The following is a 13,585-nucleotide window of genomic DNA, read 5'->3' as shown; positions in this document are numbered from 1 at the left end:
TTTTATTTATTTAATTTTTATTTTAATTCATTTCCCTATCCACATTTGTTTGCAGGGGATTTACCTACATGTTGCTGCCTTTTGCAGCCCTCTAGCTCTTTCCTGGGCTGTTTTACAGCCTTTTTAGTGCCGAAAAGTTCGGGTCCCCATTGACTTCAATGGGGTTCGGGTTCGGGACGAAGTTCGGATCGGGTTCGGATCCCGAACCCGAACATTTCCGGGATGTTCGGCCGAACTTCTCGAACCCGAACATCCAGGTGTTCGCTCAACTCTAGTCATCTGCAAATGCGGCTGTCAAGTGGGTCCGAGAATCAATGGTCAAGCCCCTAACCGCAGGATCCTGCCGGATCTTACACAGCAGAGTCTCCATCACTATGACGAATAGAGATGGGGAGAGAGGACACCCCTGCCTTGTCCCATTTGATATGGAAAAGGAGGGAGAAAGCGTACCATTTATTTTGAGTCTGGCAGACGGGGCTGAATACAGAGTGAAGATCGCAGATATAAACGAATCTGGGAAACCAAACCTCGACAGGGCCCGTGACATATAATGCCAACCGACCCTGTCGAAGGCCTTCTCCGCGTCCGTGCTCAGCAAAGCCAGAGGCGTGGAGGAGCTTCTAGCCCAATCCATAAGATGGAGCAAACGTATCGTGTTTTCACAGCCCTGTCTGCCACGCACAAACCCCACTTGCTCGCTATCAATAAGATCCGGCAGGATCAGCTGTATTCGCTGCTCCAGTATCTTGGCCCACCACTTGACGTCCGCATTTAGCAGTGAAATCGGGCGATAACTGCCACAGTGGAGGGGGTCTTTGTTTTCTTTATGGATTATAGTTATGTGGGCCTCTAACGTTTGGGGGGGTAGAGAACCTCCAGTCAGGAGGAAATTACAAAGTGCCTGAAAGTGAGGGGTCAAAACGTCTTTGAAGGTCTTGTAATACGATATCGGGAGTCCATCCGGGCCTGGACTTTTGCCTGAAGGAATGGAGGAAAGGACCTTGCCAATTTCCTCTCTTGATACAGGGGCGACTAGTTGGGAAGCATGCAGGGGACTAACAGAGGGCAACTTCAGAGTGGACAGGAACTCATCTGTGGCTTGCTCAATAGAGGCTGAACCAGGACGGTCTGGAGTGGGGAGGTTATACAGATCCGCATAAAAAGCACTAAACGCTTTCGCTATATCGTGAGTCGACTTGTGCTTATTGCCTTTCGCATCTAGAATAGCAGGGATAAATGAATCCACGTGACGTTGCTTAGCCATGGCAGACATCAGTTTATTACCTTTGTTCCCATGGGCATAAGCTTTAAACCTGGAGCGGAATATAAGTTTCGCTGATTTGGCGTTGAGCAAGTTTTTCAGTCCCGTCCTGGCCTCCGCTAATTCAGCAGCCACAGCCTGAGCCTGGGTTTGCTTATGGGTCAGTTCAAGACTCGCTATGCGGGACAGCAGGTCATCTACAGCCTTGGAGCGCAACTTTTTAACATGCGAGCCCAGGGAAATTAATTCTCCTCTGACCACCGCCTTATGAGTCTCCCACAAGATGGAGGGGGAGGGAGGAGGGTCGCCCACTGCATTAAGAGAGAAGAATTCAGACATAATCCGGGAGATTCTACCTGCATTGGTAGGGTCGGAAATCAATGTGTCATTAAGACGCCATATTCTCTCACGTTTAGGAAGAGCTGTCATAGACACTCGGAGAAATACTGGGGCGTGATCAGAAAGCGTGATGTTCCCAATCCTCGTGTCTACCACCTGAGAAATATGGGGGGAGGATAAAAACAAGTAGTCCAACCTATGGAAGGATTTTTTAGCGTTTGAATAAAACGTATAATCCCTACCAGAGGGATGCATAGTGCGCCACACATCAATAACCCGCAACTTCTTCAGCACAGTCTTCAGACGTCGCAGAAGTTTGTGGGACAACTCAGACCTTTGAGAGGACGAGTCAAGGCCTGGCTCCATAGTCACATTAAAGTCACCCCCTAGTATAAGCATGCCCTCACTAAAAGCCTGTAATTGCTCAAGAGTCCGAACGAGCCAGGGGATCTGACCCCTATTAGGGGCATATAGATTAGCCAGGGTAACAGGCGCGTCAACGATGTGCCCCTTAACGAATAAGAAGCGACCATCAGTGTCCGCAAGGACAGCGGAGTGTTTGAAGGGTAGGCGCTTGTGGACGGCCACGCTGACGCCCCTGCTAGCCGAGGCAAAAGAGCTATGAAACCATTGTGGGAATGCGTTTTGGGACAATTTCGGGATCTTCCCTGATTTAAAATGAGTTTCTTGGAGGAATACAACGGAGGCCTCATCTTTCAGTAACAAAGAGAGCACCTGAGACCGCTTACATGGCTCATTCAGACCCCTGGCATTCTGTGAGGCAACTACAACAGAGGCCATAGTGAAGTCAGAGGAGGCCTGTCGGCCCAGAGCAAGAGGACATCCAGTCTAGAAAGCCACGGACGGAGTAAGAGGAAGAAAGGGAGGAAAGAGGAGGAAGGGAAAGTCAAAAGAAAAAACATAACAAATGAGACAGTAACACAACCCAAATAACAAAGAATGTCTCCCCATGGACAGGGAGCACGTGACCCCACCCAGCATCTGACACATTGGAGATCCTTTTTCATAGCGGCAAACAGCCGGGATCTGTCAGAGGGGGGCTCCTGTGGGGCCACCGGGGGTGGAAAGGAAGGGGGTGAGGGAGAGGACATAATCAGTAACATAACTGACAACAGTGCAGACATATAACCCCCGCATAACTAACAGTGCAATCAGTGCTCTAATGCACAGCTCGTAACCTGCGTCTCATGCAGGCAAGGTAGTAAAGCATAGAGTCCGGCCCAAAACCCATGAGAACGGGGCAGTGGGCCAAGACCTAAAATAAGTCCAAATGGACAAACGATGAAACTTCAGCTCAGGCAGAGCCAGACAGAGTTCCTACGTCTTGGGACCCAGCAAAGTCACAGAACATTGAACTCAGTGGAGAGTGAACAAAAGCGCCTTCAGCGCTTCCCGGAGCAAAGTCAGGTAACAGGTGCTTGCGACCGGCCTTTTCCTTGTTTCCCAGCTCTGGAAGGTGAAACTTGCTGCCACGAATCTATACCCGGAGGGGTAGGCAGGGGGTCCCCTTGATCAGCCGGCATCCACGAGGGAACTGTGATGGGTTCAATCCCAAGAGGGCCCCATATTGCTTTCAGGTCTTCCGGGGTCCGCACCGTATACTGCCTCCCATTTTTCAAAATGGCCAGACCGAAGGGATAGAGCCATCGGAATGGCGTAGCTGTGGCTTTAAGGGCCTCTAGGAGCGGCTTCACGATGCGCCTCTTGGCTAAGGTGGAGGGGGCCAGGTCCTGGAAGAAAAGGACTGGGGTCTCACCGTACATGATGCGGTCGGCATCCCTTCCCGCCTTGAGCAGTGCAGCAGTGTCCACATAGCTTAGGATGCCGCATACTACGTCCCGTGGTGACTCACCAGGTTTTGGCTTGGGCCTTAAGGCCCTGTGGATGCACTCAATCACAATTGGAGCTGCTCTCTCAGCTCCCAGCAGGGAGGAGAAAATTTCGCATGCGACTGAATGAAGCGCGTCAATCGCAATATTTTCGGGTAGGCCGTGGATGCGAATATTTCGCCGCCGGCTCCGGTTCTCCTGATCCTCTATGCGCATCAGCGCATCGTTTAGCAAGTCTCTGTGGGTTTGCAGGGCTGCGCTGGTCTTACCCTCATGCACCAGGATGGCTTCCTGTGCTAGCTCCAGAGACTCCACACTCCCAATCTGCCGCAGGTCTCCTTTTATCTCCCCCAAGTCCTTTTTAAGAGGTGCAAGAGCAGATTCCAGAATGTCCCTGAGATCTGCTTTGGAGAGTGAGGAGCTCTTTCTCAGTGGCCTGCAATCAGAGACATCAGAAGTGCTTCCTGCCTCAGATCCTTCATCTGCTTCAGAGAGCTGCCGCGCCCTCTTGGAGATTTCAGCAGCAGGAGTCCTGGACTGTTTCTTAAGGAATTTATCCATCTCAGGTTGCCTGGAACGGGCCCCTGTCGGCTCTGGTGTCTCAGGGTGACGGTCCTTGCCTGGTTTCCCCATTGGCACCGAGCTAATAGCTAATAAAAGGGGCTATAATAGTTGCCAGGGAGAGGAGCTCAGGAACAAGCTTCCATGCAGCTCCAAGGTCAAGCTCCGCCCCCATAGTAGTCATATTCTTGTACATAGGAGGCAGTATTATAGTAGTTATATTCTTGTACATAGGAGCAGTATTATAGTAGTTATATTCTTGTACATAGGAGCAATATTATAGTAGTTATATTCTTTGTCAAATTTCTTTTTATTGAGCAGTAACAAAAACGGGTGGAGGGATCCGCCCCCTTACCACCTTTGCACATACAAGGTAGCAGCAACTCACATGAATGCATATACAAAGCAGATGAATGCAACATATACATGTGAACACATGACAATGTACACTGAGTATATCATCTGGAAGTTTACAGTTCTGGTGAAAACCCGCAAATCTTTGTAAAGCTATATTATACATTGTAAGATACCACCTAGTGCTATCAGATGAAGGACTGACTGTGCAAAAGGCGCAGAAAAAACTTTATTCAATAGATATCTGCTAAGTGTAGGTTGTGCAGATCATATCCGTCCCTATGTCAGCTGACTAAGAACAACCTTAGGCAGGTCTAAACCCAAACTAGGATAGGGAAGGAGGGGGGGGGGGGGTGGGGGGGGGGTGGGGGGGGGGAAACGGGGTGTGCAGGCCCCAAATGAGGCCCTCCTGTACACGCATAATAATGACGCTTCTCGTTCAAATATTCTGATCTAAACCTTGTACTAGCAGGCGTAATCGATGTCGATTGGCATAGCGGTGAGACCACAGGGGAACACAGGTTATGTCAGGTTATGTCAGGTTAACTTGCCCCACTAATGCTCGGTGGGTCTGTGCCACCCACTCTATTGTTACGAAATGACAACCATGGTCCCCAAACTTTCAGAAACTTCTCGTGTTGTCTGGCCTCCCACCCCGCCAGCTCCTCCAATCTGCATAGCTGATCTACTTTCTGCTCCCAATGTGAGAGTGTCGGTGAGTCTTCGCTGAGCCATCTCTGTGGTATGAGTAGCCTTGCTGCCTGTATCAAATGCGTTGCCAAGCTCCTTTTGGAAGGTGTGAAGGTCGGTGTGGGAAGCCAGAGAAGCACCAGTTCAGGCGATAGCTGCACACAAGCATTCAGTACCTTATTTATCATAGCCGCTACCCCGTCCCAATACTGGCGGAGCTTTGGACAGGACCAGAATATGTGTGTTTGTGTCCCCGACGCCTCCTTACACCTCCAGCACGTGTCAGACTGACTAAGACCTTTCACAAACAATTGTTTGGGGGTCTGATACCACTGGGTCATCACTTTGTATGAGTGCTCTTGCACTTTCACACATCTTGAGAACCCGTGAGAATGAGCATGTATGCGTAGTATGTCTGTTTCCGAAAATTCTAAGTTGAGCTCAGATGCCCAGGTTTTCAAATACTGTGGGACTCCCATAGAAGGCTGAACATTAAGAGCCAGATATAGCTTAGATATTATTTTACTAGGGGGGGATTTTAAGTGTAGCAACTTCTCAAGCCACGTTGTTTCCGGAGTGGGCACTCTAGAAGCTAATAATGGTTTGCTGACCGAGTTATATTCTATGGTATCCAGGAAGTTGCTAGAATATAAAGTGTGGTTTAGAGGGTGATGAGCAGGGAGAGCACCTGATGCCCCATCTAAGAACTCTGTGACAGTGTAGTTGCGTAGTTTATTCCACACAGGTGATACAGTGTCAGCAGAGGGCCTCACAATAAATGGAGCAAGGTCGGCCGGCATCAGCGGTGAGAGAGTATGCAGCAAGCCTTTGTCCTTGTTCAGTTGTTTGATAACGGCCGCTGTGCCTTTAAGCAGCACATGTGAGTGAAGTGAGGATGAGTTCAGACCCCATAACCCCGCTCTCTGCTTTTTGTCGAGCTGGGCTATCTCAAGCTCCTTACCCAGGATATGAGACCAGGGGGCGTGGAGGTGTAGCCACCTCTTCAGGTGAATGGCCTTATAGTATAGCTGAGCGTCAGGTAGTGCCATACCTCCCTGGTCCCTTCTCAGAATCAGCGTGCGATGTGCCAGTCTCGCCCCCCTCCCCCCCCAAAGAAAGGTGCTGAAGAGCCTTCTAATTTGTGTAAAGAAGGAGGAGGGAAGAAAGACAGGCAGCATCTGCATGGCGTACAGTATTTTGGGCATAATAAATGCTTTTAGCAGATTTTTCCGGCCCATCCATGAAATATATGGAATTCTCAGTGTGTGCAGCTGTTGTTGAGCATCGTTCAGTAGTGCAGCAAAGTTCAGCCGGAAAAGCTCATCCATTCTACAAGGAATCTTAATTCCCAGGTAGGACAAGTGAGATGTTTGCCATATGAAAGGGGTTTTCGTTTTCAGCAGGTGGATTTGCTTGGTCGGAGCTGATACATTCATGGCCTCTGATTTCGTATAGTTTACTTTAAAATTGGACACTTGTCCATACTGCTCAAACAGGGATAACAGATGCGGGAAGGCCTCGACCGGGTTGGAGACCATGACTAGGAGGTCGTCTGCATAAGCGGCATTAAGATATTCTATGGGGCTGTTCTCCAACTTGAGTCCCCTGATGCCAGGATGATCTCTGATGGCCTGCAGCAAGGTTTCCATGACTAATATATACAGGGCAGGGGACAAGGGGCATCCCTGCCTCGTCCCGTTCCTAATAGGGAAGGGAGATGACAAAGTGCCATTAACTCTGATCCGGGCGCTAGGGTCACCATACAGAGACATAATAGCTCTCTGAAATTGCGCAGGGAAGCCAAACTTATGCAGGGTTTTAATCATATAAGCCCAGTTCACCCGGTCAAAGGCCTTCTCCGCATCTATACCCAGCAGAACCAGGGGGACTTGTTTTTTCTTTGCTAGCTGTATGGTGGATAGGATTCTGCAGGAGTTGTGACTGCCTTCCCTGCCAGGGACGAAGCCTGCTTGTTCAGGGTTAATGAGTTTCGGAAGAAGGGTACTGATTCTAGTGGCAAGTAATTTCGCCCAGACCTTAATGTCAACGTTCAAAAGCGAAATTGGTCTGTAGCTGCCACACAACTTAGGGTCTTTCCCGGGTTTGGGGAGAATAGTGACTGTGGCCTCCAGGGACTGTTTATGTAACTGTGAGCCACCCAGGAGCTCATTGCACCAGGCAGTAATGTGGGGAGCCAGGATTTTTGAAAATTTCTTATAGTATCCCACCGGGAAACCGTCCGGACCCGGACTCTTCCCCATTGGCATAGAGCTTAAAACGCCCATAACTTCTCTCTCCGTTATTGGGGACAGAAGAGCTTGGGCCTCCTCTTCATTTAGAGTGGGGAGCTGTAAGCGGTGTAAGAAGTCATCAATTAGGGAAGCCCTATCTACAGTGGACCCTGCTACTTCCTCAGGGAGACCGTACAAGTCATGATAAAATTTTTGGAACTCAATGGCTATATCTGACGTTTTGTGGACAGTGGTACCATCTCTCCTATTAATCCCTGCTATATACATTGAGTCCTTCTTCTGTTTCAGGAGAGAGGACATCAATTTCGTGCCCTTGTCCCCATGCGCGTAAAAGCGAAATTGCGAATATTGGTATGCTTTTGCATAACACCCATTTAGATGGTCTGTCAGTTGCTTACGCAGAATTGCTAGTTGATCCCTGGCCTCTAGGGCTCTAGAGCGCTTATGTACGGACTCGATATCCGCTATTTGCTTAAGGAGGGAATTTAAGTGCTCCTGTCTAGTTCTTTTAACCCTACTGCCTAGTGCAATGAGCTCGCCCCTCATGACCTGCTTATGTGTCTCCCAGACAGTAGCCAGTGGCATCCCATCAGTAGAGTTTTCAGCAAAGAACCATGTTAGTTTCTGACTGAGGGTATCTACATCTGACTGTTTATCCAGGAGTGTCTCATTTAGACGCCATTGTTTGGTTTGTGTAGGTAGCGTAGGGAAATGAAGCGAAGTCGACACCGGGGCATGGTCTGAGACCGTTATGGGCTCAATGGTAGACCGCTCCACCCTGTCAGCACAGCTGCCCGAGATCAGGACATAATCCAGCCTCTTATGAGTATTATGCGGTGCCGAGAAGAAAGTGTAGTCTCTGTCAGCAGGGTGAAGCAACCGCCAGGAGTCCACTAAATTTACCTCCGCTAGATAGGCATTAACTCTACCTAGAGCCACCTGGGTCAATTGGGAAGAGCCATCGGACGCATCCATTATGGGGTTCAGCGTCATGTTGAGATCTCCGCCTATTAATCTAATCCCTTCAGCAAAGGAGGCAAACGTCTTTAGGGTATTGATGAGCCATTTCGTTTGACCGCGATTTGGGCAGTATAGACTAGCTAATGTCACTACCTGGGTGCCTATTGAACCCTTAACAAATACATATCGCCCCTCTGGGTCATCCTGTATACATGATAACCGGAAGGGAACTGTCTTTGATATGGCAATGCCGACTCCCCTAGCTGCACTACTGAACGTGCTGGTGAACCAATGCTGGAAGTAGGACTTAGGGAGAGTAGGCACATGTGCCGACTTGAAATGCAATTCCTGTAGAAAACATATGTCAGTGCGAGATTTTTTTAACATACGAACAACCTGTGACCTCTTCTGCGGTGTATTAAAACCTCTGACATTAAGGGAAGTACACTTAATCAATGCCATGACGTATTACAAGTGTAGACCTTAGAGCTGCTAGTTGCTTAAAATCATGCGTGTGACCAGGGAAACAAAATGGAGTATCCAACTTCATGAACAACCGGGAAGTGGAGAAAATCTCCAACATAGGGTTCGGGTGGCTTGTGCCTAGCGCGCAGCCCAGCAAAACAAGGCCAAGCGCGAATGGCCCAAGCCAGCCAATTGTAAGGCGCTTGCACCAGGGTTGCGCCAGTAAGTTCCTGGTGAATGCCATAATGGTCTAAGGCAAGCGGCTATACGGGGGGAGTAAGCCTGCTTGTCCTGCGAGCCATAGCAAACATAACATTAGTAACAATAAGCTGATTCCCAGCCAGTAGATGAATGGCCTGACTGAACCAGAGGCCAGTCACAGGGACTAACACTCTTTACAGCCACACCATAGCTATCATAAACATATGCAGTATAGACATGCATGCTAAACATGTGGAACCTGTGGATGTGAACAAACCACAGCAGTAGTAACGTGCCGATACAACAGTGGCTCCCGGATCGCCCCGTGGGGCCGACCTGACCCAAGAGTCCACCGCCCGCGGTCCAACTGCTCAGGGCCACTCAGAACGAGCCCCTACCTATCCGACCACCGCCGGCTAACTGAGGCAGGCTACAAACAAACTGAAAAGGCTCAGACGGCCGCCACTAATACTTGCGCTCAGGGACCCGGAGATCATCTGTAACGTCCAGCAGTCCAGCAGCATTAGCTCAGTGAGCTACCGTCCATGAGTGAAATAGACCTCTGCAAACCGTGCGGCAGACCTCACGGCCTGTTGTTGGACTTTCTCTTAGTAGAAGCTTTAACCCACTTCTGCTCTTCTGGCAAGTCAGGCAGAGGGACTCCTGTGTCAGCCGACGGGAGCCATGATGGTATATCCAGGGGGGTCGTCTGGAGCAGAGTCCACGCCGCAGGCAAGTCCGCTGGTGTGCGAATCGTGCACCTCTTACCCTCCGATGCGAAAGTCAGACCAAACGGGAATAGCCATTTGTAGGGCATTTTAACAGCCCTCAGATGATCCGTAAGCGGTCGTAGGATCCTTCGCTTACTCAAAGTAGAGGGTGCCAGGTCTTGAAATAAGAGGATCTTGGCTCCTTCGTAGAGCGGTTCTTTCTGTTCTCTTGCCGCTTTTAGGATCGCTGCTGTGTCCACATATCGTAGCAAACCGCAGACAACAGTCCCTCGGTGGGTCATTGTCCCTCGGTTTTCGGCCTGAGCGCTCTGTGGATGCGCTCCACGCAGATTTCAGCTGCTCTTTCTGCACCTAGCAGGCCGGAAAAGATGGCGGATGCCGCCTCAGGCAATGCTTCATGTAGTACCCGCTCTGGGAGGCCTCGCAGCCGGATATTCTTACGTCGGCTGCGGTTCTCTTGGTCCTCTATCAGGGCGTAAGCTGTATCCAAAGAGGCAGCGAGTGCGGCACTGTTGTCGCCCAGCGTGTGAGCATAAGTCAGGATTGCTGCCTGCGTGTGCTCCAGCTTCTCCACGCGGTGCCCGATGTGCTTCACGTCGCACTTGATTTCGGTGAGATCCTGAATCACCGGGGCTAGTGCCGACGATAGGGCTTGTTGGATGAATTGGCGTGAAATAGGCGCCGAGGTGGAGGCGCGGGGTCCGGCATCCAGATCTGATGAGACGCCGTCCGCCCCCTCCGCTTCCTGTGGCCAGTCCTCCTGCTCCAGAGGCGCCATCTTGGCGGCACTCGCGGCCGGAGCCTTCTTATGTAGAAATTTGTCCATTTCTTGCGGACCGCGGTCCGATCTCAGGTGCTCAGGCGTTTCTCTGGGTATGTACCGACCCACTTTGCCCATTCTTTCAAAGCTAGGTAGCAAAATTAACTAGTTTGCTGGCTCACATGGAGAGGAGCTCTCTCACATGCGTCTGGCTTGGCCGGAAGTCAAGCTCCGCCCCCATAGTAGTTATATTCTTGTACATAGGAGCAGTATTATAGTAGTTATATTCTTGTACATAGGAGTAGTATTATAGTAGTTATATTCTTGTACATAGGAGCAGTATTATAGTAGTTATATTCTTGTACATAGGAGCAGTATTATAGTAGTTATATTCTTGTACATAGGAGCAGTATTATAGTAGTTATATTCTTGTACATAGGATCAGTAGTATAGTAGTTATATTCTTGTACATAGGAGGCAGTATTATAGTAGTTATATTCTTGCACATAGGAGCAGTATTATAGTAGTTATATTCTTGTACATAGGATCAGTAGTATAATAGTTATATTCTTGTACATAGGAGGCAGTATTATAGTAGTTATATTCTTGTACATAGGAGCAGTATTATAGTAGTTATATTCTTGTACATAGGAGCAGTATTATAGTAGTTATATTCTTGTACATAGGAGCAGTATTATAGTAGTTATATTCTTGTACATAGCAGCAGTATTATAGTAGTTATATTCTTGTACATAGGAGTAGTATTATAGGAGTTATATTCTTGTACTTAGGAGCAATATTATAGTAGTTATATTCTTGTACATAGCAGGCAGTATTATAGTAGTTATATTCTTGCACATAGGAGCAGTATTATAGTAGTTATATTCTTGTACATAGGGGCAGTATTATAGTAGTTATATTCTTGTACATAGGAGCAGTATTATAGTAGTTATATTCTTGTACATAGGGGGCAGTATTATAGTAGTTATATTCTTGAACATAGGAGCAGTATTATAGTAGTTATATTCTTGTACATAAGAGGCAGTATTATAGTAGTGATATTCTTGTTCATAGGAGGTAGTATTATAGTAGTTACATTCTTGAACATAGGAGCAGTATTATAGTAGTTATATTCTTGTTCATAGGAGGCAATTTTTATTAGTAAAAACAAGCAAAAATTCAATAATACATTTCAGAATCAGAATGAACAAGCAATTATTAAACTGAAATCATACTTATCATCTAAAGAATATATGTATAATAACTTTAACTTAAGAGTCCATCACAAATGAATGGGAGAAAAGATGAATAAATAAACATAATTTCAGGATACATGAACCAAAATTACTCCAAATGTACATTCCTCCATAACTTTTCATTCTCGCCCTTTTTCCTAACCTCTATATATCTGATCCACCTTAGTTCTGACAGGATGAGGTTTATGGCTTTCCTATGATTGAAGGGCTCACTGTGGATGGGCACTCTTGTTCTTGTATGCCAATGATAGTAGTTGATGGTGGTAATAATCAGATGCATGGTCCCCCGGTCAATGTCAGCTACCTGTGATGTTACACTGTAAATGTCTGGGTAGGTTAGAGACTGCAGCCTTGGGATTTTTAGTTTGCTGGATATCTGCTGCCATATCTGTCGCCCTCCCTAGCACTTGGTTCCATAGTCTCCTCCTGCTGACAGCCCAAGGGGCACATGCGATCTGAGACACTCAGAAATTTTAAATTGCCTCTGACAAAAAGCGATGTAAAAAAACTTATCAGGAAGCCTTGGTCCATTTAGGACCTTTAAACTTTCCTGCAAGGTGTCCGTTGTGCAGTCTCTCAGTGCTGATCCTGATATAGAAATCCTTTCTCGTCTTAGTCTCCAGATATACCTTCGCTATTCCCCACTTCTTCAGGCACCTAAAACCATATTCCAGGTACTGGGGGAGGAAGCTACGAGTTAACCGACCCCTCTTGAGACTGCCGCCTCACACCCAAGACTCTGCAAAAGGCAATATCAGGTCCCTAACACTTGTTTTAGTCCAGGCTACCAAAGTTAACTTTTTAGAAACATGGAGTCAAAGAAAACACTTGGATTTAACATATCCAGCCCATCCTCTCTACTCTATAAGTAGGTGATCCCTCTTTTTATTGGGTTCAACCTGTTCCCCCACAAAAGTTGGAAGAACAGGCTAAAGAGCCTAGCCGAGAAAGATTCTGGCAAAGGAAAGACAACAGATACATATAAGAAGACAGGGACCAGGTAAGTCTTCAACATAGTAACCCTTTCTCTATAGGTCAGCCTCCAGTTCTTCCATCGCTGAACCTTTGCATTTCCGGATTCCAACTTTTCCTCCCAATTTATCCTGGCGTTATCATCCCTCCCCAATTTTACCCCAAGGATTTTAATATGGATGGAGGCCTTTGCAAATTGTGGCAGATCAAAATCAGGATCAGTACTTAAAGTCCAGAGAGCTTGACTCTTCTCAAGGTTGACCAGAGACCCTGAGGCCTCCGAGTAACTTCTGATGGCTGCAGACAAAATATGCACCTCACAAGGCTCAGATATCACTACAGTCACATCAAAGGCAAGCAATGGGGGACCGGCACCCCCTGAAAATCACACTCCTGCAGCGACCTCAGGAACGGTCTAAGGCAAACACATAGAGCAGTGGACTCAACGGGCAACCCTGTCTAACCCCTGCCTCTACTTCAAAAGTGTCCCCTTGCCAACCATTGACCAGAGGAAAGCTCTTCGCCTCACAATATAATGTTTTCATCCAATCAATAAATTGTCCCGTAATACCGTACCTTGACAAAGTGGCCTATAAATACTCGTGGTCCATAGAGATGTCGCGAACATAAAATTTTCCATTCGCGAACGGCGAACTCGAATTTCTGCAAATGTTCGCGAACGTGCGAACCGCCATAAACTTCAATAGACAGGCGAATTTTTAAACCCACAGGGACTCTTTCTGGCCACAATAGTGATGGAAAAGTTGTTTCAAGGGGACTAACACCTGGACTGTGGCATGCCGGAGGGGGATCCATGGCAAAACTCCCATGGAAAATTACGTAGTTGACGCAGAGTGTGGTAAGTTGAATTCGCAATGCGATTAATATAACCTGCATTAATCGCAATGCGATTACAACTTAGATCTGAGTTCC

The sequence above is a fragment of the Bufo gargarizans genome, chromosome 6 (assembly GCF_014858855.1).
Source record: "Bufo gargarizans isolate SCDJY-AF-19 chromosome 6, ASM1485885v1, whole genome shotgun sequence".
Classification (NCBI taxonomy): Eukaryota; Metazoa; Chordata; class Amphibia; order Anura; family Bufonidae; genus Bufo; species Bufo gargarizans.
Note: the sequence above shows the minus strand (reverse complement) of the source record.